General features: G+C 47.8%; 1 protein-coding gene across 7 annotated transcripts in view; it reads right to left on the bottom strand.

Annotated features, from left to right (window-relative positions):
• Positions 1 to 25,803, bottom strand: part of SULF2 (sulfatase 2) — a 663,681-nt gene that overhangs the window by 601,602 nt on the left and 36,276 nt on the right. The window contains exon 2 of one of the 7 annotated variants that reach the window (XM_063958897.1): positions 21,664 to 21,780. The exons of the other annotated variants lie outside the window; for them this stretch is intronic. The gene's annotated coding sequence lies outside the window, so the exon portion shown is untranslated. The remainder of the gene's footprint in view (positions 1 to 21,663; positions 21,781 to 25,803) is intronic. 7 annotated transcript variants of the gene reach the window in all.

Genomic DNA, 25,803 nt, shown 5'->3' with positions numbered 1-25,803 from the left:
TGAACTGATTTTTATTTGACCATTACTAATTAAACAGAAACTGATCTAATTGCAGTACCAAGCAGAGCTAAGAGTAAAATAAAAAATAATTATTGGGCATCCAAATCTCATCTAATCCAACAGCATTGCAAAACAATTCTAGCTACAATTTACACCTAATGTAATTGTTACTTAGACATCTATAGCATTTGAGAAAGGAGAAACATATGTAATATGCATTGCCCAATGACTGCATCAGCTGTATATTGCACAACAAGACCGAGGCAGAAGTTTTTAGTATTCCAAACTATTACCATATGCTCCTAGCTGGGGATGGTTGGACATGTACTGCTCTCCTCCAATGAAGTAACTGCTCTGAAAGAATATTGGCTTTTCCACCAATATATAACCTTACACTGACAAGGCGGCTGTTGTAACCAAACCACAAATATTTTAGAAATCCTGCTGTTTAATCACATTGCATGACTATTCCGCCTTTGTTAAAATGTCAAGTCTTGCAATATAGTTTTTTTTTCTATAGTAACTAATAAATAGATAGCCCATTTTATTCCTTTAAAAAACAGGACCAGCATGAATCATCAGAAAATGCAATGCCAATGATTACAAGGCTTCTGTACTTGCTGCAACAAACTCGCAATATGATACCAACAGAAGACAGAATCATTTAGTATTTAAAGATGAAGCCAAACGTTTTAATCATACTGCTAAAGGATTTTAGGGGTCCCCCCATGTATATTATTCTGGAAACAAATCATAAGAAATAGACCCCTGTCGACCTAGAAACCATGTCGACCTACTTACTGTCAACCAATAGTGTTCAACCTATACACTGTCGACCTAAGTGTGGTCATCCCATGATCCACACCCTTCCTTAAAGCCTGGCAACTTCATCAGATGGTAAGTTTATATTCAGATAATAGATACCAGTACCATGTCAAATACAGCCTGCCATTCATGTCCAGATTCTGTTTAAATGTAGTTTTATTTCACAGAGATTTGTTTTAGCTTTTGATTTTAAATAGTGTATGGTAGCATTTATGTTACGTTTTACTCTCAGTTTTATTTCATATATTTATTTGATCTCACATCTGATAATAAAGACTTGACATAAGTACCAGTGGCGTAACTAGAGGATTGGTGTCCTCTGGCAAACTCTCAAGGTAGGCCTCTGGCAGATGAGGAGGGAGCTGTACAGGGTGCTGGTCAGAGACACCCACAGGGAAGAGACACACCAACAGGCAGCCACTGTGTACCCGCGGGAACACCAACCTTCACAGATGGACCCCAATGACAGTGAAGCTTCCTCAGGTAAGCAGCAGATAATTGGGGGACAGACGGCCCCAGCATGCAGCTGCATTGGAGTGGCTGCGGCAGACAATGATCTGGGAGTTCAGAAATCCAGGATGCGTAAAATGGCTAAACCCGACCAAAGTGCTGGGCAACCAGATGGGTCACTCTTCGTACATTTCCGCTCACCAGCAAGGAGGGTTGCGAGCTGAAATATGTCTCCCCGCGACTCAGTGCGCACGAACGGAGCAATAATTGAGTTGGTCCGTTAGACGCCATCTAGTGGTGACCGCCGAGAGAATCAACTGAATTACCCTCAACTTACGTCTATCCTGGAGTGTGCATGAGCCTCTGAAAGGTTCGTTCCAATATAAGCCACACTGCACTGTCAGAGCCAAGCCGTCTCTATGGCAACTGCCAGATATTTAAAACAGCTCTCCAAGTAGGTCTTCGTATTAATGTGTGGCGTGTCTCCTATAATAAACACATATCTGCTATGAGTTATGTACCAGGTTGCTCCAGAGTGTGTACAAGGTACTTACTAACCTCATTAACCTTCGTAGTGCGCCCAACATGTCATCTGGTGCACTTGTGGATGGGATGAAAAATACATGAACCTGATGGTTTTGTTGGAACCCTACTCTCAACTTTAGGACTCTGCAATCTCCCCATTTTGTGTTATCTCTTCTGGGGGTGGACTATTCCACCCTGGATAATACTACGCAGTGCGCCCAAGTTGGCTGTTGCACCTGGTACCCCGTGAGGGTGGAATACACAACCCTGGAAGTTATTACCCAAAATGTCTACACCAATCATACATTATGCTTTCTGTGTGCTCAAGGCTTTCTTTTATGTCTGTGTGGCTTATCTATTGCTGTATTACTTAAATCTTCTGAATTATGTGCATTGTTTTTGATGTCTGTTAAGCGCCTTGAGACCTGTTGGAGAAAGAGCGCTATATACATAAAAGTATTATTATTATTATTAAATTAGTTTACTCTAGTTATAGGATAGCTACTGTATAAAACCTAACATGACGAAGACAATCCCCCACTATAACAAATGTTGTACACTTCTCCATTTTTTGTGTTGCGTTTGGTGCAGTCAGCAATTAATCCTCCTCTCTATTTTCTTCTATGTTGACAGAGGGAGGAAACACGGAGCAGTCTGGCAACAGACAGGAAAGATACAAGGAAGGATGCTACAGTCTGAAGTCAGAGATCACAGCATGAAACATGTCTGACTATTTCTGCAATATGGCCACATTCACTTTGGGTTGAATATAGAATTCAATATAGTAAATTCTCATTCACATTAGCCATTTTTAATAACAAGCTAATACCGCTTTCAGATCTCCAATGCCGGATCTCACTCAGGAATTGGAAACGGGTATTTCCCGGGTAGGATCCGGCATTGGAGCCTCTGTGCTAGCTTTCCGACCCGAAAATATGCCGTTTCAGTTGCCATAGTGGCGGGGGGCGGAGCCGGCAGCAGTGGTGGGGTGGAGGCGGCGCTGGGAGATGAGCTCATCTCCGCGCCGCCTCTCCCCATGTAGTAAACGGGTCCCGGGTTGCATCAACCCGGGAATCCATTTACGCTGCCAGTGACCCGGTATTCAACCCGGGAATAACACTGCTTATTACCCGGGTTGAATTACCGGGTCAGGCGACCCGGGAATTCTCATGGGGCCCTTTCACATGGGGCCTTTCACATCGCTCACTGATCCGTGTCGATCCGGCAACATGCCAGGTCGCTACTGGGTTATTTTTATGCGATGTGAAAGGGGTACAATTTAATTAATGTAAAGTTCTGACTCTAATTTACACAGATTATATCCAGAGGGAAAGTTATGTAGTCATAACGTTGATGTCACGATCCGGGTATCTGGACGCCATTTCTTACCTATCAGATGCCTCCTAAGGCTGGCTCAGCGCTCCAGGACCGGATCCCATCTGTTATCCTGATGTGTACATTCCTGTATCCTCTCCTGTCACTCTGGGACGCTGTCACAGTAAACGCCATATTACACCTGGCATGGCGTCTCCCGCGGCCTCCGCCGCCGTCCCTGAACTTCTGCATGCAGAGTGTCTGAGTGGCGATTACGTCAGCCGCGGCCTCCGCTGTGTCCGCGTGGTTGGATGTGCATCTGTCAGCCTGGCGCCTCCGGTCTCCGGTGGCCGGCGCCGCCATTACGGTTTTCATTACCACATGGATTACAAACCAAACTTCCCTCCAAGTGTCTGCATGGGCGCAGCCATCTTGGATTCTGTCAGCTGATCATTTCCACCAATCTGTTCTCAGTATTGATAATCTGCATAATTGCCTAGCCAATCCCTTCCTTGCTGCAGGTATAAATACACTGTGCCTGAGCAAGGAAGGCGTCAGTGCTTTGGTTGTCAAACCTAGTTCCTGTTTGTCTCTCTCCTGTGATTGTCTTCCAGGTTCCAGCTCCTGTCTCAAGACTTCCACCATAGAGACCCGCACCAGCATTCCACCTGCGGTGTAGCCTGACTCTCCAATCCATTGTGGATTCATCTGTTTCCAGCTACAACATTATCTGCTTCCAGCTCAGCTTCCAGCAGAGTACAGCTTCCCTTAAAGGGCCGGTGTCCTTTCTACACTTTACCACTCTCCACCGGTATTATTATTTCTCCGCTCTCAAGTTCTACATTTCAGTTCATATTTCATCGCTCCCAAGTTCATTTATTATTTAACTGGTTCCAGCCAGTATCCACTCCGTGCTAACAACAGTCTGGTTCCAGCCAGTATCCACAGCAGCTGTTTTATCTTCAGCAACCCAGCTTTTCCTGGAACACCAGCTGGCACAATCCTGGGTTATCTCCATTGCTACAGTCGGGCCTGGTAAGGACTTTCCATCTAGAAGATCATAAGAACTATCTCACACTACCAGTGCCCTGTGGCTCCTGCCATCCTGTAGTACCCAGGAACTGTATTTATTCTTTGCTGACTTTTACGTTTTCTTTTACTGCTGCTGTGTTGCGGAGTTGTCATAATAAACATCATTGACTTTTATCCAAATTGTCGTGGTCACGCCTTCGGGCAGTTATTATTCATGTTACTTACATGTCCAGGGGTCTGATACAACCTCCCAGGTTCCGGTACATCTCAGCCCCTACAACTGAGGCTGCCTCCCGTCAGCTCAGGCCCTCAGTTGTGACAGTAAGCACTGACCTAATGAATCCAGCCGGAGACCAGGATCAAGCGGCCAGGCCGATGCAAGAACTGGCAGCCCGACTAGAACATCAGGAGGCTGCACAGGGCCACATCATCCGCTGTCTCCAGGATCTCTCTACTCGGCTGGATGGGATTCAGACAACTCTCCGTGGATCAGGCGCGTCTGGTGCGTCAACCACAGTGACTCCAGCTATAACCCCACCCACCTTACCCATTTCTGCTCCACGTCTTCATCTTCCAACGCCAGCAAAATTTGACGGATCTCCAAGATTCTGCAGGGGATTTCTCAACCAGTGTGAGATTCAGTTTGAGCTACAACCTGGCAATTTTCCCAGTGACCGTACAAAAATTGCCTACATTATTTCTCTTCTCAGTGGCTCAGCCCTTGATTGGGCATCACCATTATGGGAGAGGTCCGACACCCTGCTATCTTCCTACACTGCCTTCGTGTCAACATTCAGGCGCATCTTCGACGAGCCAGGCCGGGTAACCTCAGCTTCATCCGAGATTCTCCGTTTACGCCAGGGGTCACGTACTGTAGGACAATATCTGATACAGTTCCAGATCCTGGCATCCGAACTGGCATGGAACGACGAGGCCCTGTATGCTGCATTCTGGCATGGCTTATCTGAGCGTATTAAAGATGAGTTAGCTACCAGAGACTTACCTTCTAAGTTAGATGAGCTAATCTCACTCTGCACGAAAGTTGATTTACGTTTCAGAGAGAGAGCAACTGAGCGTGGAAGATCATCTGCTCCAAAATCTTCTGCTCCTCCTCCTCGTCAACTGTCACCATCTAAAGATGAGCCCATGCAACTTGGCCGTTCCCGTTTAACTCCTGCTGAGCGCCGAAGACGTCTCTCCGAGTTTCTCTGTCTCTATTGTGCAGCTCCGTCTCACACCATTAATGCCTGTCCCAAACGTCCGGGAAACTCCAAATCCTAGCTCGCCAAGGAGAGGGCCGGCTAGGAGTAATGATCTCCTCTCCATCTCCTCAAGATTGTAATCTCCCAGTCTCGCTTCAAGTTGCTCAACGTTATCGGAACGTCATTGCCCTCCTTGATTCCGGAGCAGCTGGGAACTTTATTACCGAAGCCTATGTTAAACGGTGGTCCCTACCCACCGAGAGACTTCCTTCGTCTATTTCTTTAACTGCCGTGGATGGCAGCAAAATTTTTGATGCAGTTATTTCTTTAAGGACTCTACCAGTTCGTCTGAGAGTGGGAGTTCTTCATTCCGAACTTATTTCTTTTTTAGTGATTCCAAGAGCCACACATCCTGTGGTCCTGGGCCTTCCATGGCTCCGTCTTCACAATCCTACAATTGATTGGACGACTACGCAAATCCTGGCATGGGGTTCCTCCTGTGCTGAGACATGTTTGTTTAAAGTATTGCCTGTCTGTTCTTCCTCCCCCAGGTCGTCTGATGTTCCACCTCCTCCATATCAAGATTTCACGGATGTGTTCAGTAAAGCTTCTGCTGATATCCTTCCTCCTCATAGAGAATGGGACTGTCCGATTGATCTCGTTCCAGGGAAGGTTCCACCTCGAGGCCGAACTTATCCGTTGTCTCTGCCTGAGACGCATTCTATGGAGGAATATATTAAAGAGAACCTAGCAAAGGGGTTCATTCGACCTTCTTCTTCTCCAGCCGGCGCAGGCTTCTTTTTTGTAAAAAAGAAAGATGGTGGTCTGCGGCCGTGCATCGACTACAGAGGTTTGAACGACATTACCATCAAGAACCGTTATCCTTTACCCCTGATTACTGAGCTCTTTGACAGAGTTAGCGGAGCTACCATCTTTACAAAGCTGGACTTGCGAGGTGCATACAATCTCATCCGGATCCGTGAGGGTGACGAGTGGAAGACCGCCTTTAACACCCGTGACGGACATTATGAGTACCTCGTCATGCCCTTCGGATTGAGCAATGCTCCAGCTGTCTTCCAGCATTTTGTCAATGAGATCTTCAGAGACATTCTATACCGTCATGTCGTGGTCTATCTAGACGATATCCTCATTTTTGCCAACGATTTAGAGGAACATCGTTTTTGGGTTAAAGAGGTTCTGTCCCGTCTCCGTGTCAATCATCTCTATTGCAAATTAGAAAAATGCGTCTTTGAAGTCAAGTCCATTCCGTTTCTAGGGTACATTGTGTCCGGTTCCGGACTAGAGATGGATCCTGAGAAACTACAAGCAATCCAAAATTGGCCGGTACCCTTAACCCTCAAAGGGGTCCAGAGGTTCTTAGGGTTCGCCAACTATTACCGAAAGTTTATACGAGACTTTTCCACCATTGTGGCGCCTATTACTGCTTTCACTAAGAAGGGTGCTAACCCGTCCAAGTGGTCTGAAGAAGCCATGCAAGCATTTCATCTTTTAAAACAAAGGTTCATCTCTGCGCCTGTTCTGAAACAGCCTGACATCGACTCTCCTTTCATCTTAGAGGTGGATGCCTCCTCCGTTGGAGTAGGAGCGGTGTTATCTCAGAGGGCTAAAGATGGCCATTTACACCCTTGCAGTTTCTTCTCCCGGAAGTTCTCCCCAGCTGAGCGCAACTATGCCATTGGCGACCAGGAGTTGCTAGCCATCAAGCTCGCTCTAGAAGAGTGGAGGTATCTGTTGGAGGGAGCTTCTCATTCAATCACCATACTTACAGACCACAAGAACCTTTTATACCTGAAGGGCGCACAATGTCTCAACCCTCGTCAGGCCAGATGGGCACTTTTCTTTTCCAGGTTCGACTTTAAACTCCAGTTCTGTCCGGGCTCTCAGAATCGCAAGGCCGATGCCCTTTCCGGCTCATGGGAGCAAGAAAATGAGTCAGAGTCTTCAGACAAGCATCCTATTATAAATCCGTTGGCATTCTCCACGGTAGGGATGGACTCTACGCCCCCATCAGGGAAAAGTTTTGTGAAGCCGATGCTAAGGAAGAAGCTCATGCATTGGGCCCATGCTTCCCGTTTTGCCGGACATACAGGTATCCAAAAAACCCTGGATTTTATCTCTAGGTCCTATTGGTGGCCAACTCTGAAAAAGGACGTCTTGGAGTTTATTGCATCTTGCCCAAACTGTGCCCAACATAAAGTATCCCGCCAGTCGCCTGCGGGGCAACTGGTTCCACTATCCGTTCCCCGTCGACCATGGACCCACTTGTCGATGGATTTCATTACAGACTTACCCATGTGCAACAAGTTCAATACCATCTGGGTGGTAGTTGACCGGTTCACCAAGATGGCACACTTCATTCCTCTCACCGGTCTTCCGTCAGCTTCCAAGTTGGCTCAAGTATTCATACAAGAGATCTTCTGACTCCACGGTCTTCCTGAAGAAATTATCTCAGATCGAGGAGTTCAATTCACAGCCAAATTCGGCGAAGTTTATGTCAAGTCCTCCAAGTCAAGCTAAAGTTTTCCACGGCTTACCATCCTCAGACCAATGGTCAAACCGAGAGGGTGAATCAGGACTTGGAGGCCTTCCTCCGCATCTATGTGTCCTCCTCTCAAGATGACAGGGTTCAATTACTTCCCTGGGCCGAGTTCTGTCATAACAACCAGTATCATTCTTCATCTGCTTCAACACCATTCTTCACTAACTTTGGATTCCACCCTAAAGTCCCTGAGTTCCAACCGCTTCCAGCAACTTCTGTTCCCGCAGTGGATATCACCTTGCATCAGTTTGCCAATATCTGGAAGAGCGTACGATCAGCTCTGCTCAAGGCATCGTTCAGGTACAAGAAGTTTGCGGATAAGAAGCGTCGAGCAGTTCCTGCTCTCAAGGTGGGTGATCGGGTATGGTTATCCACGAAGAATTTGAGGTTAAGAGTTCCCAGTATGAAGTTTGCACCTCGCTATATCGGTCCTTTCAAGATTGAACAAGTCATCAATCCTGTTGCTTACAGACTCCAGTTGCCTCCCTTCTTAAAAATACCCAGGACATTCCATGTTTCCCTGTTGAAACCGCTGATCTTGAATCGGTTTCATTCCTCACTTCCTCCAACTCCGAAATTCCAAACTCAACGAGGCGTTGAGTATGAAGTGGCCAAGATCCTGGACTCACGTCACCGTTACGGTCAACTACAATATCTTATTGACTGGAAGGGTTATGGTCCTGAGGAACGTTCATGGACCAATGCTTCTGATGTCCATGCTCCTGCCTTGGTCCGGAGATTCCATTCCAAGTTTCCTCAAAAGCCAAAGAAGTGTCCTGGGGCCACTCCTAAAGGGGGGGGTGCTGTCACGATCCGGGTATCTGGACGCCATTTCTTACCTATCAGATGCCTCCTAAGGCTGGCTCAGCGCTCCAGGACCGGATCCCATCTGTTATCCTGATGTGTACATTCCTGTATCCTCTCCTGTCACTCTGGGACGCTGTCACAGTAAACGCCATATTACACCTGGCATGGCGTCTCCCGCGGCCTCCGCCGCCGTCCCTGAACTTCTGCATGCAGAGTGTCTGAGTGGCGATTACGTCAGCCGCGGCCTCCGCTGTGTCCGCGTGGTTGGATGTGCATCTGTCAGCCTGGCGCCTCCTGTCTCCGGTGGCCGGCGCCGCCATTACTGTTTTCATTACCACATGGATTACAAACCAAACTTCCCTCCAAGTGTCTGCATGGGCGCAGCCATCTTGGATTCTGTCAGCTGATCATTTCCACCAATCTGTTCTCAGTATTGATAATCTGCATAATTGCCTAGCCAATCCCTTCCTTGCTGCAGGTATAAATACACTGTGCCTGAGCAAGGAAGGCGTCAGTGCTTTGGTTGTCAAACCTAGTTCCTGTTTGTCTCTCTCCTGTGATTGTCTTCCAGGTTCCAGCTCCTGTCTCAAGACTTCCACCATAGAGACCCGCACCAGCATTCCACCTGCGGTGTAGCCTGACTCTCCAATCCATTGTGGATTCATCTGTTTCCAGCTACAACATTATCTGCTTCCAGCTCAGCTTCCAGCAGAGTACAGCTTCCCTTAAAGGGCCGGTGTCCTTTCTACACTTTACCACTCTCCACCGGTATTATTATTTCTCCGCTCTCAAGTTCTACATTTCAGTTCATATTTCATCGCTCCCAAGTTCATTTATTATTTAACTGGTTCCAGCCAGTATCCACTCCGTGCTAACAACAGTCTGGTTCCAGCCAGTATCCACAGCAGCTGTTTTATCTTCAGCAACCCAGCTTTTCCTGGAACACCAGCTGGCACAATCCTGGGTTATCTCCATTGCTACAGTCGGGCCTGGTAAGGACTTTCCATCTAGAAGATCATAAGAACTATTTCACACTACCAGTGCCCTGTGGCTCCTGCTATCCTGTAGTACCCAGGAACTGTATTTATTCTTTGCTGACTTTTACGTTTTCTTTTACTGCTGCTGTGTTGCGGAGTTGTCATAATAAACATCATTGACTTTTATCCAAATTGTCGTGGTCACGCCTTCGGGCAGTTATTATTCATGTTACTTACATGTCCAGGGGTCTGATACAACCTCCCAGGTTCCGGTACATCTCAGCCCCTACAACTGAGGCTGCCTCCCGTCAGCTCAGGCCCTCAGTTGTGACAGTTGATATCCACAATGTTGACAGTTATGCCGACACTGTTGAAATATCGACATGTGGAGAATGTTGACATTGTTAAAATGTTGACATTGGAAATGTTGACATGTGAATACATTCTACACGGACCTGCAGAAGATAAGGATTAGGCGCTAGGGGGAGGGTTTAGCTACAGGAGGGGAGGGTTAGGCACTAGGGCAGGGGTGGGCAATTATTTCAGCTGAGGGGCCACTTTACATTTCCTGTCAGTATCCGAGGGCCACAAACAAAATAGCTGCTCCCCCCACTTGCCAAAAATATAGGGACGTGGCTTCATGTGGAAGGGGTGTGGGCAAAAAATAATACAGATTCATATAAGGCTGCACAATAGTCTCCATTATTCAAATTGCGCCACACAGCGCCACTTACACACATTACACCAGGTAGAGCCCCTTTTACACACATTACGGCAGATAGAGTCCCCTTTTACACATTACAGCAGGTAGAGCCCACATTTACACATTAACATTTTATTTAGGATAATTATTGCACAGCAAGCAAATTATCCAGTGTCTTATAGCCCCTGGGGAAAGGTGTGACACAGTGATAGAACATGGTGGAGGTGACACAGTGACAGAACACGGGGGGGTGACACAGTGACAGAACACGGTGGGGGTGACTCAGTGACAGAACATGGGGGGTGACACCAGTGGTGTCAGAAGGCGGGTGCGGGGGGTGCGACCGGCACTCAGGTGTCCCCCTTGGACAGGGTGACACCAAAGTGCCAGCTCTTCTGCTGTGACACGAGCCGAGTGCTGCAGTGAGATAATCTCCTGCAGCACTCGGCTCCTGTCACAGATAAGAGCCAGCACACACACAGTCCAGTCTCCGGGGTCAGCCAGCATCTTTGGGGAAGCTGGACATGCCCCCGAAGCGAAAGAGAAAATACCCACCAGGCCACGCCCCTTCTACATTAGGTCACACCCACTTTTCGGGCGCCACGCGGCCCGAGTGTGGGGGGGGGGTGTAATAGTACAGAGTGCGCTCCGGGTGTCACCACACCCGGTGATGACTCTGGGCGACACGGTGACAGAACACGGTGGGGTTGACAGTGACAGAACACGGCGGGGGTGACGCAGTGACAGAACACGGGGGGGGGGGGGGGTGACACAGTGACAGAACACGGGGGTGTGACACAGTGACAGAACACGGGGGGGGACAGTGACAGAACACGGGGGGTGTGACACTGTGACAGAACATGGGGATGACACGGTGACAGAACATGGGGGGGTGACACGTGACAGAACACAGGGGTGACATGGTGACAGAACACAGGAGGGGATGGTACAGCGAGAGCTAAAGTTCTCTCCCCGCAACCTAAAAAAAGTCTGACGCCACTGCCCGCACACACAAATATACACACACTATCACACACACACTCTCTCTCACACACACACACGCACTTTCTTTCACTTTTCCCATTTACTTACTGATCTGGCTGGCAGTGGCAGGAAGGATGGATCTGTAGCAGTTTGCCTCTTGTCCCGTGTAGCTCCGCCCCCTGAGGTCCCATGTAGACCCGCCCCCCCATCGGCACATAGCTCCCCCCCCTTTTCGGCTGAACACAGCTGTTGTCACTGTGGACGGGAGGAGGAGGAGGCTGCTACAACGCAGCAGGGGAGAGAGGTGCCGCCGGCAGCTAGGAGGTACTGCAGTGCAGAGCAATGACAAGCAGCTCAGCCGGTCGGGCCGCTTGTCATTACTCGCTGGTGGGAGGCAGTGGGCCGGGCAGGATCGGTTTGCGAGCCGCATTCGGCCCGTGGGACGTATTTTGCCCACCCCTACACTAGGGGGAGGGAAGGGTTAGGGTTAGGCAACGGGATGGGAGGCTTAAGGTTCGGCACTAGGGGGAGGGTTAGAGTTAGGATTACTATCAAGTTTAACCTCCCGAAACTGGCAAATAAATCATTCACAGATACTGTAAAAATTATGCAACAACTAGTTACCAACCTGTCAAAATGATGGAACAACATAACAGTAATGACAGCGCTGGCAACACTTGAACTGCTCCATCGGACGTCATCTAGTGGCCGCCAGCACGCAAAACAGAGGTGAGGAGCAGAGTTAGCCTTTTATTATATAGGAGTGGGTAGGGGAAAGCAGGAAAGGGGACTCACACAGGTGTTATCTGTATGTAATCATCCAATAAGCATATGTCAATTAGTAAAGAAAGCATCCAAGTAATAGAATAAATTAGAAGAAGAGGTGCACAGAGGGCAGTAGGCATATCAAAGAAAAAACAAAGAATTCAGCAGAAGGGGCACACTCTGGAAAGTTTGATCATTAATATAAATAAAATATTACATCTGATAAAACATTTTTCAATCTGAAGGTTTACTATAGATAGAATAAATGATCAGAGCATTAGATAAATAAATGAACACAGAATAAATGTGATCGGGTCACAAATTGAGGTATAACCAACATAAGGAACAATAATAAAAGAAAAGGAATGTTTATAGAAGGAAATTGTGTTACTCTCACATAAAAATTATCAGAGAGGAAGGCAAATTATAAGTGAATGTAAGACATTATAAGTGAAAATAAGAACTTCACAACTGTCCAGAGGTCCAGAGTATAGGGTGATTCAAAAGTCGCAGTACACCCTTTTGATTCAAAAACTGTGCTGGAAATGGGAAAACTGACTTAGATTCAAGATGGACGATTTCAAGATGGCGCCCATGTTCGGAACATACCCTAAAAGATAGCCCACCTCACACATACCTTACTGGAGCATTCAGTTTTCCCATTTCCTGCACAGTTTTTGAAACAAAAGGGTGTACTGCAACTGTTGAATCACCCTATATATGTAAGCAGCCCCACAGCCACAAGATGTGGCCACTAGATTCCGAAGGAGAAACAGCACTTATCACATAACATCTGCACTTTACCATGTGACCACAAATGTATTGTGCAAGCAGTTTGTTCTAACACTTAAGCAAGCATGTCAGACATGTCCAATTATCACATCACGTTACAACAAGAGCGTGCTGCGTTCATATTCACATATGGCCACAACACACTTTTATAACCAATCAAACTCTGGCAATGCCATTCCTCAGCCAGGCTCTTCAATTCAGGTTAGATCTACTGAAAAGCAACACCAGATGTCAGCTGCATGATTGCTCAAGCGAGCATTAGGTGTTATAGAACCGTGAACACACTGTGTTGGCGCAGAGCTACCAGACAGATCAGAAGAAGGTAGTTGCAAAGGTCAAAGAACAAATGAGAGCACTGTTCGTAATGGCAGAAATGGCTCCAGATCTAACGTGGCAACGCCAAATTGATCAATTACGCAAATGTATTTCCACACTAGGTGAGGAATTGAACAATCCTGTTGAATATGCCCCAGTTGCCCCTGAAGAGCAAAACTACTCCAATTGTAATCCAACTGGTCTGTCTGAAGTCACCAACCCGGGCCCAGTGCACCAGAGGAGATCAAATCAGTGATGTACAGAGCAAGCACTTACTGTAGCACCAGTCATGATTTTTGATCCAATCTGATGGTAATGGAGAAGTATTACCGGCAACCTGCAATCTCAGGGGATGATTCCGAGATGTACGCAGCGCTATTCTGATTACATTGCTATTCTCCAATGGTTTTGGATCTGCGCATATCAGGTCCTGCAACATCAGTCGCATTACACCAAAAGCTGCAGTATGACTGACATGATGGAGCAGTACAATAAACAGGCAGGTTTTGGTCCTGTTTCCCGGCGTGCCAAAGCCAGTGGCTGCATCTTTGAGTGCAGTTTCACTGGCCCCAGCACCATAGGTGTGCCAGACATGCTGAGTAACTCTGATGTCCAGCAATGTTCACGCAGTTGATCCGATGCTGCGTCTTCGGATGCAGCAGCGGATCAGAGAATCCGGCAGTGGGTTGTTTTTTGTTTTTTTACACAAGACGCCTCCTGCGGGTTTTGCATATTTTCTCATAGCTGCTGCATACAATGACAGAGCGGCTGTGCTAACTGCATCCTTCTCCGAATCAGGCCCTCAGTGCGGAGTAGTTGTATATTATAATAGCGAGTCTGTACATTGGGGGTCATTCCGACCCGTGTGCTCGCTGCGTTTTCACGCAGCAGAGCGAACGGGTCCCTGTTGCGCATGCGCCGGTGCCTTTGTGCGCCTGCGCATGCGGGACAGCCGACGGCCGTGGCAGGACAGCGATCGCCTCTGCCTGATTGACAGGCAGAGGCGATCGATGGGCAGGAGGGGGCGAAACTGCGGCGTTTGCCCGCCGTTTCATGGGCGTGGTCCGGCCAACGCAGGCGTGGCCGGACTGAACAGGGGGCAGGCCGTAGCGGCTGCGTGACGTTATACGCAGCCGCTGCGGGCCAGGGAGCGAGGAGTAGCTCCCGGCCAGCTCGCTAAAGCTGCGCTGGCCGGGAGTTACTCCTGAAGTGCAAAGGCATCGCCGCTGTGCGATGCCTTTGCACTTCTGCGAGGGGGGGCCGGACTGACATGCAGGGCGGAATAGCCCCGTGCTGGGCGTCCCCCCGCATGTCAGGAAAGTTGATCGTAGCTGTGCTAAATTTTGCACAGCTACGATCAACTCGGAATGAACCCCATTGTGCTCTAGTTCTTCGTTTCTAACTGTTCAATGCAGTATATCTAACAAGCAATGGCAACTCCAGTCTCTGGGGGTCATTCCGACCGGTTCGCACGCTGCTGGTTGTCACATCGGTGCAAACGGGTTGGGACTGCACGCGCATTGTTGCTCAGCGACAGCCATCACCAGAAGAAAGTGATCGCTAGCACGATCACAAGAATATTGACAGCGGGTAGGCGTTCCGGGGCAGATACTCACCGTTTTCTGGGAGTGGTGAGTCCAACGCAGGCGTGTCCATGCGTTTGTAGGGCGGATGTCTGACGTCAATTCCGGGACCTGCATCGCTGGATCGATCGCACAGGGTACGTAACTATTACCCTGGTCTTGTTTTACAGGAATCTTTTTTTTGCATAGCAGGGCTGCACAAGCGTTCACAGCCCTGCTATGCAGAAATACACTCCCCCATAGGCAGTGCCAAGTTGATCGCAAGGGCAGCAAAAAGTTGCTATGTGCGATCAACTCGGAAAGACCCCCTCTATGTCTTATGGTGTGTGTCTAGGGTTAGTCCTGATATAATACAGAGCTCTGCCTAAGACAGGGAAATGGTTAATAAACGTACCTACTAGACGGTAGTGCAGCTCGATGAGGAGAAAATTCCACTTCAATGACAGATGCATCTTTCCAAAACAAAATGATAATGTACTCTCACCAATATTTTCTTCTGACATTTACATTGTGAAAAACAAGAAGCTTTTGTATAGCCTGATTTATCTTTGCATTACGAAAATAACATAGGATGATGATTTCTCTGCCCCCTCAAAGATCCATGAAGCATCCCTCACATCTGTAGATTGTAAGCTGGCGAGCAGGGCCTTCCTACCTCTATGTCTGTCTGTTTTTACCCAGTTTTGTTCTATTACTGTTGTTCTAATTGTAAAGCGCAAAGAAATATGCTGCGCTATATAAGAAACTGTTAATAAATAAATAAATAAATAAATAAATAAATAAATAAATTAATTAATTATAGTATAGGGACAGGCATATTAGGAGTTATACATTACATTTAAAGAACCCTGTCCCCAGGGCCGGTCCTAGGGTGTTCGGCGCCCTCCCATACTTTACAAAGGGACAGTGGACATAATGCCCCCTGTAGCAGTGACACGTATACACATAATGCTCCCTGTAGTAGTGCCGCTTACACACGTAACGCACCCTGTACCAGTGAGGCTTACACACGCAACGCCCCTGTAGCAGTGACGCTTACACAAGTAATGCCCCCTGTTGCAGTGACGCTTACACACGTAACGTCCCTGTACCAGCGATGCTTACACACGTAACGCCCCCTGTAGCAGTGACGCTTACACACATAACACCCAGTGACGCGTACACACGTAACGCCCCTGTACCAGTGACGCGTACACACATAACACCCCCCTACACCAGTGCTGCTTACACACGCAACGCCTCCTGTAGCAGCGACGCTTACACACGTATCGCCCCCTGTAGCAGTGACGCGTACACACGTAACGCCCCCTGTACATGTGACACGTACACCCGCAATGCCCCCTGTACCAGTGACGCTTACACACGTAACGCCCCCTGTACCAGTGACGCTTACACACATAACGCCCCCTGTACCATTGACCCTTACACAGGTAACGCCCCCTTTACCAGTGACGCGTACACACGTAACGCTCCCTATAGCAGTGACGCTTACACACATAACAACCCCGTAGCAGTGATGCTTATACACGCAAGCCTCCTTTACCAGTGACGCTTACACATGCAACGACCCTGTAGCAGTGACGCTTACACACATAACTCCCCTGTACCAGTGACGCTTACACACATTATGCCGCACAGTCACACACACACTGTACATACTTTACACACATACACAGTCACACATATATTACACATACACATCTCCTCCCAGTCTTCCAACCCCCGGCGCCTCTTTGCCACTCTAAACTCACTCCTCTGCCCACCTCCACCTCGTCTCCCTTCCTCACTCTCTGCTTTTGACTTTGCCACTTACTTCATATCCAAAATTGACTCCATACATCAGGACATCACATCACACCAGACCATCAGTAACCAGCCTCCTCCCATCCCTTACCACCCCTCCCCATCCCTCTCACCAAATCTGACATCTTTCTCCCATGCATCTGGTGAGGAAGTCATGGCCCTCATTCGTTCCTGTCCCCTCACCACCTCCTCACTTGACCTTATCCCCTCCTGCCTCCTCCGCTACCTCTCTCCTTCTGCCTGTTCCTATCTTTCCCACTTCTCAATCTCTTCCTCTCATCAGACACTGTCCCCTCTTCCTTCAAGCATGCGCTCATCTCTCCCATTCTTAAAAAACCTACCCTTGATCCAAACACTCTCTCCAACTACCGACCCATCTCTCTCCTCCCTTTCGCCTCCAAACTCCTTGAGCGTATTGTCTACAACCGCCTTATTTCCTTTCTTTCCTCACACTCACTGCTTGATCCATTCCAGTCTGGCTTCCATCCTCTCCACTCCACTGAAACTGCCCTTACAAAAGTATGCAATGACCTCCATGCTGCTAAATCTAAGGGACTCTACTCTCTACTTATTCTATTTGATCTCTCTGCTTCTTTTGACACTGTGGACCATCCTCTCCTACTGTAAATCCTTCCCTCCATTGGTCTGCGTGACACTGCTTTCTCTTGGCTGTCTTCCTACCTCTCTGACCGTTCATTCTCTGTCTCCTTTCATGACTCCACCTCCCCCTCACTTCCACTAACTGTAGGTGTACCCCAAGGTTCTGTCTTTGGTCCACTTCTTTTTTCTCTCTATACGTCCTCTCTAGGTAAGCTCATTAGTTCTTTTGGTTTCCAATATCATCTCTATGCTGATGACACTCAAATCTGTCTTTCCTCTACAGACCTCTCCCCTGCTCTCCTCAGTCGTATCTCCAACTGTCTCTCTGCTATATCTGCTTGGATGTCCCAGCGCTTTCTTAAACTTAACATGTCTAAGACGGCGCTGATCATCTTCCGTCCCTCCTGCATAACCTCACCTCCTACAATCTCATTATCTATTGATGGCACTACTATCTCCTTTTGCCCCCAAGTATGCTGTCTTGGAGTAAACCTTGACTCCTCCCTCTCCTTCAAACCACACATTCAGCACCTCTCACAAACCTGACGTTTTTATCTAAAAAATATTTCCAGGATCAGACCCTTTCTGACCCAGGATGCTACTAAAACTCTTATCCACTCACTGGTCATCTCAAGACTGGACTACTGTAATCTCCTCCTGACTGGCATTCCTGACAAATGCCTCTCTCCACTCCAATCTATCCTCAATGCTGCTGCCGGGCTCATTTTCCTCACCAAACGCACTACGTCTACCTCTCCTCTCTTACTAGACCTTCACCGACTCCCCTTCCCTTTCAGAATCCATTTCAAGCTTCTCACACTCGCTTACAAAGCAGTCACCCACTCCTCTCCCATCTACATCTCTGACCTTATCTCTCTTTACACTCCCACCCATCCTCTTCGCTCTGCTAATGCACGCCGACTCTCCTGCCTACGGATTACTTCCTCCCACTCCTTCCTCCAAGATTTTTCACGTGCTGCATCACTTTTCTAGAATTCCCTACCTATCCCCCTCAGACTCTCCACAAAACTTCAAACGGGCTCTCAAGACCCACTCTTCACCAAACCCAGCCAAATCTCATCCTAACCCTCTGTGCCACGCTGTCTATGTGCCCCATCTGTATGTCTACCCCTCCCCTTTAGAATGTAAGCTCTCACGAGTAGGGCCATCTTCCCTCATGTGCTTATCCTTTTTCTTACTTTAATAATCTTCAACTACACCAAATCCAGCAGTCTTCTGCCACCTGATACTTATTCCAGTGTCATCTGCTGATGTAACTATGTTTATTTACCCTGTACTTGTCCTATATTGTTGTCAACTGTAAGTTGCCGTTTTCCTGTTTGATTATTTATGTACTCTGTAATTGGGCGCTGCGGAACCCTTGTGGCGCCATATAAATAAAGGATAATAATAATAACACACACACACACACATACTTTCACCCACTCACTCTCTTTCCATCCTCTTGCCTAAGGAAGTTTGGCAGGCCGGAGTTGGAGCAGATCATCCTCCTGTTCAGCCTGGTTCAGTGTAGCTCCGCCCCACCAGTTGCGTGTAGCTCTGCCTCCTTTTAGGCCTGCACACTGCACTGACCCAGGGGAGGGGTGAGGAGGCTTTATGCTGCCGGCGCCGATGCCTGTCATAGAGTGTGACAGGCTCAGCAGCAGCCGGCAGCAACAGCCGGCAGCAACAGCAGCAGAGACAGGGATACAGGGAAGGGAGAGCGCCTCTCCAGCTCCTGGCACCTCCCTGCACTGCATCCATTTGCTGAGCGGCTTGCGCCGGCTCTGCCTGTCCCTCACTCTCTAATACAAACTATTTGTGATAAAGCCTCTGTCATTTTCTTCTCCACTGTTGTACTTAGTTAAAAAAAAAAAAAGAAAATGAAAGAATTTGAATTTCTGTTCAGGTAGAAATAAGTGAGGCATATTCTCAGTAAGGTCTAAGGAAAGTAATTCAGGTCAGTCTAGTAGGCTGTACAACCTAAAATGATGGAGAATGGTCTCCACAGGGAGGGAGTGCAAGACCACTCATCTTACTGTATTATTTTCCCAGTTTAAAAAAACAAAAACAAGTATAAGGTTTGTATAAGTAATTCTTATTTTGGGGCCAACGTTGAATGTAAAAATTGATTTAACAGAATCATTCTCTAAAAAGAATAGTAGACAAAAGACCAGAAATTATGCAGAGAACATGCCAGGCTGATAGCCGTAAATAGTGTAGTGCTAGGACCTGGCGCTCCCTGATTGGCTGGCGGGTTCCCTTGTGACAGGAGTCACGAGGGGTCCCGGCATTCGGGGATCCATGGGTTTTTTGCAGGTTTTTTTTTTTTATCCCCTGGGTGCCTACATGGACAGAAGAGGACCGATCTACGTCAGATATTAGGTGAGTATAATTATTATTTTTTTTTACAGCTACCCCGTGGATTCTTGTGATGCTGCGGCCGCAGGGACCTATATAAAAGTGTCCACCGGCTGCGGCATTACCTCCCCTGCTAGTGGAGCCCGGTGCTGGTTTAAAAAATAAGGGGGCCCCTTACTTCTTTTTTCTCCCTCGTATTTTTAGAAACAGGACCGGTCCAAGAGCCCGATGCTGGTGGTTAAAATACGGGGAACTCCTACACATTTTTTCCCCGCGGATTTTAGAAACCAGGGCTGGTTATGCTTTTGGGGAGAACCTGCACTTTTTGGGGGCTTTGTTAACTCTTTCTTTACTTTTACAGGCAGAAGAATGCACGGATCTCACTGATCCGTGCATGTTTCTGTCAAACTCACCTACCTGAACCTGGTCTATGTCACGGTCCGGCGGATCGGGTTCCGGGACCAGCGGTACTTACCTGTCCGGATGCTCTGGCGCGGTCCCTCCGGTGGGGGTGCGGGCTGCTGGCGAGGGGCACAACTTGCAGGCATGTCTGGGAGGAGAGGTCTCAGAGGCAGCAGCAAACATTTGTGCAGCTTCCAGCTGCAGAGGTCCGGGATGGGCATCGCCGCCTTGGAAGGGTCAGCTAATCTAAAACACTCAGTCACCTGCAAGGTTTGCAAAACCAATGGGAAACAGTCTGCAGGTATAAATCTAGGGATTTCTGGGTAAGCAAATTGCCAGTGCAACGTCTCTCACACAGCCTTGTGTGTGCTAGTTCCCTGTGCTCCACAGCATTGCTTCTAAAGCATCCTGTTCCCTGAGTTCTCACCTGGATTGCTGGATCTACACCCGGTTATTTCTCCTCGCATGCTGACCTCTCCGAGTCACCATCCCTCTCAGCGAGTCTCAGTTACCCCAGTCTACAGTCTTCCTATCCGGGTTTCCGCCAGACGTTCGTCCACAGACGTACAGGTCCTGCCGACGCAACTCTAACAAGTAAACAGCTCTAACAAGTAAACAGCTAGGGCACCTGTGGAACCTCCTTTAAAGCTCTATGAAAAGACTTTCATTCAACCTGCTCGGCTAATCCTGCCTAAAGTCACCGATATCAAACCGCACGCCACAATTCCGGATTCACAAAACCCAGTCCCCGTGACAGTCTATTTTTAGACTAGCTTTTGGTAATGTTTTGTGTGCGAGTTACAAACTAGCATTGCTTTACATTGCTCGAGATCTATGTTTTCTATTGGAAAACATCTGGATTTGAGTGATCCTTTGCAAATTTTGAGTAAGGTCCGAAAAATGCGAGTTTGCTCACATTCGCACCCCATTACATTGGTCGAGTTTGCAAAACGTGCAAGTTTTGCGCTAAACTCGCACATTTGTGCAAAATTCACACTCCGTTACATTTGACCCGTGGCATGAGTTACAATGTTCACGGTGTCTGTAATTCAGATTTAGCCTACTGTTGTATTTCAGTGTCTCTGCAAGTTTGTAAAGTGTCTGTGACAGCATAAACCTTTATCTCCGGCCTACTCTCCAGGGGCTGCACTTCCCAGCATCATTGCTCAGAACAAGCTCAGTACTGGTTCACACGATATCACCTACAACCAGGGACGTGCTGTGAGGTAAATGGCTGAGGAGGTAATGGATAGTGCCAGAGCCAGATTTACACGCAATATATGAGCCAAAGGGTTCATGTGGGCATTATACACAGGTACAGCAGTATAAACTCCTTTTGGTGAGTTTTGATCACTTTATACAGTCAAGACACTGGCACAAACGTTAGTATAACAAGAAAGGCTCTGCCTCACCCCACAGCATGTCACTGCCTACAACAGATAAGCATAAAACCCTCTGGGAAGCAGGGACGGACTGGGCCTCCATTTTGACTCTGGCATTTGTGAAGGCGCGCGCGCATCACTGGGGGCGCGCTGTCACAATGTATGGGGGCGTGGCACGAGTCATAGGAGCGTGGACTAGTGGCACACCCCCTTTTCCATGGAGACCGGGGAGGGGCGGCTTAACCAGAGAGCCGGCTCTCTGTGGGACCGGACCAGCTTACCTGCCACTCGGCCCTTGGATGGGCAGTCCGGCGCTGCTGAGAAGACTCGACTGCCCCTGCTTAGTCTTCTGCCTAGACAGTTCCGTCTATGCTCCTGACTTTTCCGAGATTACCCACCTGGACAGGCAGAGTAAACATGTATTTGTTAAACACAGAACTACCTCCTGTCATTGCTAAAATAAACTGGAGTGCATTTGTTCCAAAGGAATAAAAATAAACAAATAAATACAAATGTGGATTTTCCAAAATAAATGCAACTATCGCAGTAGCCACTTATAGAGGTTTTTTCCCCCCCCCCAGCAAATTCAGCGAAACATGATTTATACACAAGAACCCTTTTATGCGATTAAAATGATGTCAAGCAGATGCCTGCAGATTTACACATGGCCTCGCTGATATTACAACCTCTCAACAGGCATGCTTATGAAGTTCTAAAAAGAGATTACAGAAGGAGTTAATTGGAAATACAGGGCTCCTTTCTGCAAATCTCTGCTGGAGCACTTGCTGAACAAAACCAGGACAAATCCCAGTTCAGCCGCAGTGCAAGACAAATCAAGATATGTATAGCTATGCAAAGCAGCCCCAGCATTCCTCCCAACGTGAAGAGAATGCAATGAAAGGCCCAGCTGCTGGGACCGCGCCACTCATGCCAGGGGACAGGTAACAAAGCACAAGATTTACATTCCCCACTTAACATGTCATTTTACCATTTAATGCCAGCCAAAATGCCCCAAATCCCTTTTAAGTGTGGAATGTTTGTGTATTTAATGTATAATCCGGTCTGTGGGAGGGTGGAGAAGGGGGCACCTTCTACACTCACTTCTTAATAAAAACAATTTAACCATTATTCACCTCCAACCGCCAAACAAAAGTATGATTTAAAAAGGACACCCCTCCCACAGGTCAGCTCCCAGACCAATGCTATTCAGAATTCAACCATTGTAGCTGTCCACACCACAGTCTGTGTACGGGGCATGGGGCTGCACAGTATTTACCTTTGTACTACAACATGCTTACTATGCACTCTGACCATACTACTGTATGCCGGCAAGCTTGGTACATGCACTGTCACTGACATAATGGGGCAGACTCAATTACTCGTGGCATTTTCTCTGCAGGTAAAGCGATGGGTTTAACACCTGGTGCTATTCAATTTTTACTCAAAACCTGTGGGTAACGCATGTTACCCCATAGATTATGCGTTAAGATCAAGAATCTATGGGTTACCCAACGCATTACATGCACCAGTGGCTGCATTTAATGCAGATTTCTCGTTGCACCTACTGAGGCTGTGAGGATAAATCTATGGTAAGTGCACCCTTTGAGCCTTAGCGCGCAGAGTAGCAAGCCATAATTGATTAGCTCAAGGCTGGCAATCAGCGTGGCTAACTGAATATGCCCCAGTGACTGGCACTTAGGGGCGAGATTCAACTCTCCACAATGGTCACAGTGTCACCCGTAACAGGGGGAGTGGATGAGGGGAGGAAGAGGAGACACACGGGGAGAGGATGAAGGGTGGGCAAGGAAACACCAGGAGAGAGGATGCAGGGATGGAGAGGAGACATCAGGGGAGAGGATGTGTAGAGGGAGAGGAGACACTCGGTGAGAATATGCAGGGAGGGAGAAGAGACTCTGGGTGAGAGGATGCAGGATGGAAAAGGAAACATCAGGGGAGAGGATGTGTAGAGGGAGAGGGGACACTGGGTGAGAATATGCGGGGAGGAAGAAGAGACACTGGGTGAGAATATGCAGGGAGGGAGAAGAGACTCTGGGTGAGAGGATGCAGGATGGAAAAGGAGACATCAGGGGAGAGGATGTGTAGAGGTAGAGGGGACACTGGTTGAGAATATGCGGGGAGGAAGAAGAGACACTGGGTGAGAATATGCAGGGAGGGAGAAGAGACTCTGGGTGAGAGGATGCAGGATGGAAAAGGAGACATCAGGGGAGAGGATGTGTAGAGGGAGAGGGGACACTGGGTGAGAATATGCGGGGAGGAAGAAGAGACACTGGGTGAAAGGATGCAGGGTGGTAGAGGAGACACCGGGACAGAGGATGTGGGGTGGGAGAGGAAACACTGGGTGAGAGGATGTGAGGAGGAAGAAGAGACACAGAGAGAGAGAGGATCTGGTTAGGGAGAAGAGACACCAGGTGAAAGGATGTGAAGAGGGAGCAGGCACCACAGGAGAGAAGATAAGGGGTGGGAGGCAGACAGAAGGAGTGGATGCAGGGAGGGTGTGGAGATCAGGGGGAGGGGAAGCAGGGAGGAAGAGGGGACATTGGGGAGCACTGTGACCAGAGCCACAGACGGGGTGATCAATGTCATCCAGTGCCTTGGGAGAAGAAGCATCAGGGAGAACTTTCCCTGCAGACGGGACAGATCCTCTACACTCAGCATCGACTTATTGAAACGGAGCTCCAAAGAAGCAGGGGAAGTACTGTATCTCACACTTCCTAAAAAGGTGTCTCCGCAGAAAGAACATCTTTTTGGAAGTGATAATTAAATAAAGGAGGCATGATGAATGCCTCCACTACTTATACTTAATTAGCACACATTTTTTTATCATGAATAGACCCCTATAATACAATCATGGGATACCATGCCAAGCTCTTCCTACAAGTGAGAATGCTAAATTTACCATAAGGAAAGATGCAGCGCCACAAAAATTCACCCTGCAAAACGGAGAAACTGGTTTTCTTTCAGAGTTGTCATGAAGTTGCTTTTCTGCTACACAAGTCCCAAAATAGATTCTCCTGCCAGAAAGCGTCTTCTTTTAAAAGAACTTAAAACACTGTTGACATAGGTTAAAAATAAATAAAAACAATACAGCAAGTATGAAATGACTCAATGTAGGGATCACAGCATTTGTTCATAGACACAGTGGGGCTAGACAGAGGACAGTTTTCGTACTGTAGAGCACTGTATGCAAATTAGTCCTGCGTATGCACAGAAAATAGGTCACACGTATATGTGCAACTGCAGATTTGCGTGAATCGGACATTTGCGTCTGCGGAGATCAGGCCAGGGAAAATAAGGGGCGGTAAGGGAGTGCTCACGTGATTGCAAAGCGATGCAGACCACACAGAGATGCATATATGCCTGTCAAAGCCATAACAAGTGCAGGTGCCTGAGGACAGGTACAAATACACATGGATGGTGACGATGATGATAATGGTCAACAAGACTAGCTAGTTGTTTCTCACGCAAGCTGGCTCAATGCAAGTTCACTCCAAGGCTTAGTAAATAGAAGTCTATATGGTCCTGCTATCTTAGTTGAAAATCATTTTGGGGTCCAGGATGATTTTGCCACTTTTTCATGCTCTTCTGCTAAGTCACTTAGGGGTCAAATTACTAAGCCTTATTGGCCCTACACACTGGGCGATAATACTCAAAGATATGAACGATCTCATTAATAAACGAGATACCATTCATATCTTTCAGTGTGGAGGCACCAGCGATGAACGATGTGCAGCCCCGCACTCGTTCATCGCTGATGTCCCGTCGCTTGTGCATGCAGGCCAATATGGACGATCTCGTCCATATTTGCCTGCACTGCTATGGACCCGGGTGACGGGGGGAGTGAAGAGACTTCACTCTCCCCGTCACTGCCCCCCCGCCACGGGGTTGCCCGTTGGCCGTATCCGCCATCGGGCAGCTCGGCGGCGGATAACGCAATGTGTAGGGCCCATTAGATGGAGATAAAGTTCACGGATATAAAGTGCCAGCCAATCAGCTCCTAACTGACATGTCACAGGCTAAGTTTGAAAAATGACAGTTAGGAGCGGATTGGCTGGTACTTTATCTCGGTGGACTTTATCTCCATCGAAGGCTTAGTAAATAGACCCCTGTATGTAGAAAAGTCACACGACCTCACTGCAAGTCCAGCGAACTGCTATTTCTAACTGAATTTCGCATTGTACGAATGTGTGTGCATTGCTATCATGTACTGTATGTGAGATTCTAATTGAACTGACCCCCAAAAGTTGGATTTTGTTTAAAAACACAAAAATAAGAAATAAATCCAGATTAATTAGTGAATATAAAAGTAAATTTTACAAAAAAGCCAAATTATAGTAAACGTAATTAATTTTACCATCAGCACACAATTCCATTTCGTTAACTGATAATTGTGTCTCACGTTA

This window comes from Pseudophryne corroboree, chromosome 3 (assembly GCF_028390025.1).
Source record: "Pseudophryne corroboree isolate aPseCor3 chromosome 3, aPseCor3.hap2, whole genome shotgun sequence".
NCBI classification, from domain to species: Eukaryota; Metazoa; Chordata; class Amphibia; order Anura; family Myobatrachidae; genus Pseudophryne; species Pseudophryne corroboree.
The sequence above is the reverse complement of the archived record's forward strand: the minus strand, read 5'-3'. Positions and strand labels throughout refer to the sequence as shown.